The sequence below is a fragment of the Rhipicephalus sanguineus genome, chromosome 3 (assembly GCF_013339695.2).
Source record: "Rhipicephalus sanguineus isolate Rsan-2018 chromosome 3, BIME_Rsan_1.4, whole genome shotgun sequence".
NCBI lineage: Eukaryota > Metazoa > Arthropoda > Arachnida > Ixodida > Ixodidae > Rhipicephalus > Rhipicephalus sanguineus.
Window position 1 is genome coordinate 89483327 of NC_051178.1, and position 6592 is coordinate 89489918.

Sequence of the window (6592 nt, forward strand, 5' to 3'; positions counted from 1 at the left end):
GCAGCTGCCAGCGTTAACAAGGTCATGTAATGAAGAATCAATACCTAAGGTCCTGCAAAAAGTGCGGTGTAATGCACATTTCTATAGTTCTAAGTTTGAAAACGCCGCCAACCTGGCGTTTAACTTTGACGCCAGGAGATGGCGCGACGTGTCTGTCGGAATTAAAGCGTCTCTGTCTTTCAAAAGAAGCGAAATTTTTTGATCCAGCCGCCGCGCCCCTCGATAGGCCGGTTGGCGATACGAGACCTTTTCGCCTTTGCGCCTCGCCCAAAGGGTCCGGCGGCGGCAGTGCTTTGCCGGCGGGAAGTACGGATGTCTGGGCTTTCAAGTGTGGAGTTGGAGCATTTTAGTAAGCAGAGAGTAGTTCACGTGCCTCTGCCGCATTGTTGTTGCCAACTAGAAGTGCATACCTGATGCTTGAGTGGACGCAGGAATTTTGTGTTTTTATTGAATGTTTGGAGCATGACGTTCTAGTATGCCGTGCTCCTGTGCCTTCGGTTGCCATATCGCGCGGAGGACGGGAGAAAGTATTCTTCTTGCTTCCTTTTTGTGTTTGATGCGGTGATAACAATATCTGCTGAAGGAAGGTATGGCTTCACAAAATCAGGCGCAAGGAATCTGTGCCCACAGAAAATACCCGGTTATGCGAAATAAGTGATTTTGTGATGTTCATGACTTTAAGCAGCCATTCGCCTGGCCGGCGTGCTTTTGTTCGTGCATACGCATGAGCATTATCTCAGCAACGTGATTATTATCTTGGCTCTAAAAAAAGTCAAGCATATTAGGGTTGATACAAAAAGCGGGCTTCACAAAAAAAAAAAACAAAAAAAAACGACCGAGAGTCAATGGGAATCTTCTGGAGAACGCCGCCAATCACTCCACTGCATGACGAGAAAATGTTCTCACGTGATGTCATGCTCCTTACTGAAACGCGGGAATCTTTTTAGGAGGGACCATAAGAAATATATATGCGACCGAGTGGCGCTAAAATTGTGAAAGAAGTTATTTTTGGGCTACTCATTCGAGCTCAGTCAGTCAGTCAGTCAGTCAGTCAGTCAGTCAGTCAGTCAGTCAGTCAGTCAGTCAGTCAGTCAGTCAGTCAGTCAGTCAGTCAGTCAGTCAGTCAGTCAGTCAGTCAGTCAGTCAGTCAGTCAGTCAGTCAGTCAGTCAGTCAGTCAGTCAGTCAGTCAGTCAGTCAGTCAGTCAGTCAGTCAGTCAGTCAGTCAGTCAGTCAGTCAGTCAGTCAGTCAGTCAGTCAGTCAGTCAGTCAGTCAGTCAGTCAGTCAGTCAGTCAGTCAGTCAGTCAGTCAGTCAGTCAGTCAGTCAGTCAGTCAGTCAGTCAGTCAGTCAGTCAGTCAGTCAGTCAGTCAGTCAGTCAGTCAGTCAGTCAGTCAGTCAGTCAGTCAGTCAGTCAGTCAGTCAGTCAGTCAGTCATCAGTCAGTCAGTCAGTCAGTCAGTCAGTCAGTCAGTCAGTCAGTCAGTCAGTCAGTCAGTCAGTCAGTCAGGTCAGTCAGTCAGTCAGTCAGTCAGTCAGTCAGTCAGTCAGTCAGTCAGTCAGGCAGCGTCAGTCAGTCAGTCAGTCAGTCAGTCAGTCAGTCAGTCAGCAGTCAGTCAGTCAGTCAGTCAGTCAGTCAGTCAGTCTCAGTCAGTCAGTCAGTCAGTCAGTCAGTCAGTCAGTCAGTCAGTCAGTCAGTCAGTCAGTCAGTCAGTCAGTCAGTCAGTCAGTCCAGGCCAGCCAGCCAGCCAGCCCAGCCAGCCAGCCAGCCAGCCAGCCAGCCAGCGCAAGCAGCCAGTCAGTCAGTCAGTCAGTCAGTCAGTCAGTCAGTAGTCCGTCAGTCAGTCAGTCAGTCAGTCAGTCAGTCAGTCAGTCAGTCAGTCAGTCAGTCAGTCAGTCAGTCGAGAACTTTATTCATATGTCCGAGGGAGCTTAAGCCGCCGGGAGATCCAGAGGGGAAACCCTAGCAGCCGCTACCGTAGGCGACGCCCGAGTTCCTAAGAGAAATAGCTATGAGTGAACCTTCTTGAAGATGGTCATCAATAATGATACCGAACATTTTTTTTTATACAGCAGAGCAGTTATGGTCGAGGTCTGCTGTTTGTCGTAAATAGAAAATGACCATCATCATGAACCGGCAGGCACTAAATCACCGCCCGAACATTCGGTCCAGGTGGTTAACAAGAGAAGCTGCAACGCGCGGCCCCTAGTAGGTTTTCGCCACCCGTGTGTTCCATGGTTTATTTGTAGTGGACCAGTGCGGTGAGTAGTGGGACTTGCCCAATTTCTGTAGGACATGCGCGCTATAGGAGCTTTACAGCAGCGCTGGTATGGTCGAGGTTAGCATAAAAGCATAGAGAGAAAGAGATAGAAAGGCAGAGACTAAAAAAGATATAAAAAAGGGCAAGTATAGTCATGCAAATTATAGTATAGCGTAGTAAGGGGTAGGAAAGAGACAGGTCAGAGGGTAAAAGCCAAGCCAAGTCATGACGAGCTAGGTGCCCGCAAACTCATTTTTGGCCCAGCCTTGCGGGACTTAGTGCAAGCTGTTTTTAACACGAAGCTGTTTAAGCTAGTCGCAAGTTGTGCGGCATATCAGAAAACTATCATCATCGTGAGCGGGTACGAACCACAGATATTGGGTAAATCCCACTAGTCACCACTGGTCCACTAATGAAGAAGGCAACAGGGAGCCCAAGAAAGGGCTATCATGGCGGATATGTGCTGCAGAAATTGGACATATGCCACTGCTCACCACTGGTTCGCTAAGACAGGGAGAGAAATTTATTGAAAGAAAGAGAGAGAGAGAGAGAAAAATTGAGATAACTAGTGGGAATATATACATAAAGAGATAGAAAGAGAAGGATATAGAAAGAGAGAGAATTAGAATGAAATAAAGACACAAAGACAAATAAGCAGATAGAGAAAGAGGTAGAAGAAAATAGAAAGATCAAGAGAGAAATATATAGAAAGAAAGAGAGAGCGAAAGAAGCAGAGATAAAGAAAGGGAAGAAAGAGAACAAAGGTAAAAAGAGAGAGAGAGAGAGAAATAGAAAGGAAGAAATATAACGAAACAGATACAAAATAGAGATACAAGAAACAAAGAGAAAGAGAAACATGGAGAACAAAGAAAGAAAGAAATAATGAATAACAATGAAGACCACCCAGCTGCGTTCTTCGTTCAGGCTTGGCACGACCAGTGCGAAGCTGCCGATCTAGGGAACGGGAAAAGCAACGGCGACTGCGAGAAGAGCCCCAAGCGATGGAAGCCCTACGCCAACGACGACGTGCCAGTAGATCTACGAGAGGTGCGAACGCTCGGTTCTGGAGTTTGGACATCAGTGTCGCGATTAACCAAGCTAAAGCCTAGCAAAAACATAGAAGAAACCATATTAGACTTCAGAATCTCCCAAGTTTCACTGTTTGAAGCCTTGCGCGACTTAGTGCAAGCTTCTCCAATTTTTTTTTTTCTTGAGCTCGGAAGCATCGATAGAGAATCGCTTGGGAAAGCTGGTTCTGGTGGGTGAAAAAACTAGAGGCGACCCTAACCCTTGACTTAGGTGTCTGGTATTGATGCTCTCATGTTAGCGTCTGAGGGCCCTTGTGTATTCTTTGGGTTAACCTGTGTTTCGTCGAGCTTCCGAAGCGCATCTCATAGGAGCGCGTGGGTGAGACCTGCTCCACCAGGTGGCGCAACAATCCCAGCTGCTGAAAGAAAAAGTGCGTGCTCTTTCAATTACCTCATTCAATTAACTCCAGTTAATTATATTACCTGCTAATTAGTCTTCATATTAAGTAAACTTATGCTGCGATATCATACGTATCCAATATAACTTCTAACTTGAAGCAGAACGACGCGTTTCGTATCAATTTTGTTTTTAGGAGACTTTCTGAACATCAAGAAAACCGGAAGTAAGTGCTCGACCGGAAGGACTTGGAAGAGAAACGATAGTGTAAACCGGTGATCGTGCCGCGTAAGGTAATTGAGCTTCAATCATTTATCACACATTGCAGTGGTGTGCACGTGTAGAGGTTACAAAGAATGCTTCAGAAGTATGGGACTGCAGATATAAATGATATTTATTGATAGAGTGCAGCGCGCAGATGAGTGCGGTGATTTTCCACTTCTACGATGTGTTATCCCATTCCTGAGATTGCTGAAAAGATGTCTCCTGAAACCGCTGAAGAGATATTTACGCCGCAGATGCAGAGAGACGCGTAATAACTGCATGTTGGAGTTAGTAATGCACGTAATACAAAGGGACATACTCCCCTCACCCTACGCTCCTCCCCACCCTCGCAAAAAATAATAAAAACACAAACACACAATCTAGGCATGTGTGAGCTACAAATACAATATTGCATTTAGCACAAAAATACAAAAACAATTGAGACCGCTTAAGACACACCCGCACCACTTGCTCTCACTGGCACCTTCCACTACAAAGATTCATCACTTCGTCGAAGCTTCAAGGAACGGCAGTTTATTAAGTGAGAAACTGTCTTATAATCTTAGCGCCACGTGCTCCCATTAGTCTCGACTTCTTTGACTCATGGTTCATTACTTCATTTATATGGCGAACCTTTTTTTTTTTTTTTCACATCAGTCTCCCTCACACGACACAACTTTTTTTTTTCTTCTATTACCGGGTGTTCCTCGCAAACGAGGCCAAGATTCCCGCGACTGCTGCGGCACCCGCGGATCGATTGAGAAGAGCCGAGGCGCATAATTACCGCTCTGCTTAATGGGTCGGCACGAATGTCGGAGGCGTGTGCGCGACACTCGACGCTTCGCTAGTCACAGATGAACGAGGAGAACCAATATCGCGCCCGGTATTTGTCGTGACACCTTTGGAGACACTAAAAAAAAAGAGCCTCAAAGAATGTGCTAAGATACGGGCTCTATATATGTGTATGTATATCGTTCTCGAGGCTGGGGCATGGCTAGAAAATACTTCAGGATTCAGCGCCCTCGATACACAGAGAGCTTTGTCTTTGAAATAAAGGCACGAGATGATCGCGTAGAATGAAGACTCGAAGAGTAAATAGAGAGAGACATGTCTATGTCGAAGGCGATGCCTCTTCTCTCAACGAATGCATGCGCGTGGGCGTCGTTTCTGGCCTTGGCTCTGGTAATGAATGAATATTCTTAAGTGAGACTGCTCGGCTTTAATTATGTTTAGTACGAAGAAAGAAATCGGGCAATGCAGGCATTCAATTAAAGGCTCGTCGGGAAATCAGCGTGCGAGGAGCGGTGTGTACTCGGGAGGGCAAACAACGTGTCACTCATGGATAAGAGAAGTCGCAAATGCATCGCCTGCCAGGCAGCTGTCTAGTTAACGGTACGGCGTGGTATCTGACTTCACTCGTTAAACTGCTGTTAACTGTACTAAGGATCTGCTCTCATACTATGTCGAGCAATATTCTAGCCTCCTTTGCGGCTTTGTCGACCTTACCCTTACTGCCGGAGATATTGATACCTCTTGGCTTACATTTCGTGCTGGGATCACTTAGGAGCGCGCATTTAGTACTTTTTGAGGTGAATTGCGCAGTTCAGGAGACCTGTGCTGACTACGACATCGAGGCTCACGAAAGCATACCTTTCTTTAAAATACGTGAAGAAAATTGTGATGACATTGAAGAAGTCGGGAACAAAAACATCCACTGATATACGATATGCGCTAATGGACGTTAAAGAGCTCACCTTTTGCAACAAGGAGTCTCAGCCAAGTTCTATTTCAAGTTTCATAGATTTCAGTGACGCATGTATACGGGAAAGGCTACAGAGAAAATCAGACTGCATTGTATGTTCATAACATGGTTATTTTGTGAGAACTTATGTAATCCAAAAGTGTTGCCCGAACAAATCGTAGCTGACGAAAATTTCCTGCGTGATTTCCTGGTATTAAGAAATTCCATTATGGCGGCTGCAGAAATGCATTTTTTACGAACAGTACTGACGATGAAGTTATCCTTCTCATAAATGTGGCGTCCTGAAAACCGACTTAGAACAGAAGTGACAATTACAAATATTTCTGCTTCTCAAGCGCGAGAACTGAATAGGATTGCTATGGGGATTTTTGCGCAAGTGAGAGGATACAGGTGTAATGCTGTTGTATCATATGGGAGAAGTAGCTCTTTTATATAGTTCATACGCTCAACAAAGCCTTGCAGATTAGAGTAGCAGAGCGCTTTTACCGTACGCTCGCGGGAAAGAAAACCCAGCAGAAGTGGCAATTCCAATTTGCACAAACAACCCAGATTTGGTCAACGACCAGCGCTGGTCATCAACGCGTCAACGCAGGTTCTCCAGAAAGACGTACGACTAAAAGGATGACGACGGTTGTATGTCCAGACGCCTCTGCTTCTTGACTGCTGGGGACGAGTGCCCTGTAGAAAGAGGGAGAAAAAAATTAAAAGAAAAAGTAAGTGAAGAGGATGCCATTGTCTCCTCCTTGATACCACCGAAAGCCGTAATTCAGACGCACTTACAATCGCACCGAAAAGAACACGAGGCACATACGCACGTCGTTTACGCGAAGCAACGACCGAGCGAATAGGATGACCCGGGTGACCGGTTAAAGCCATCATTCCGG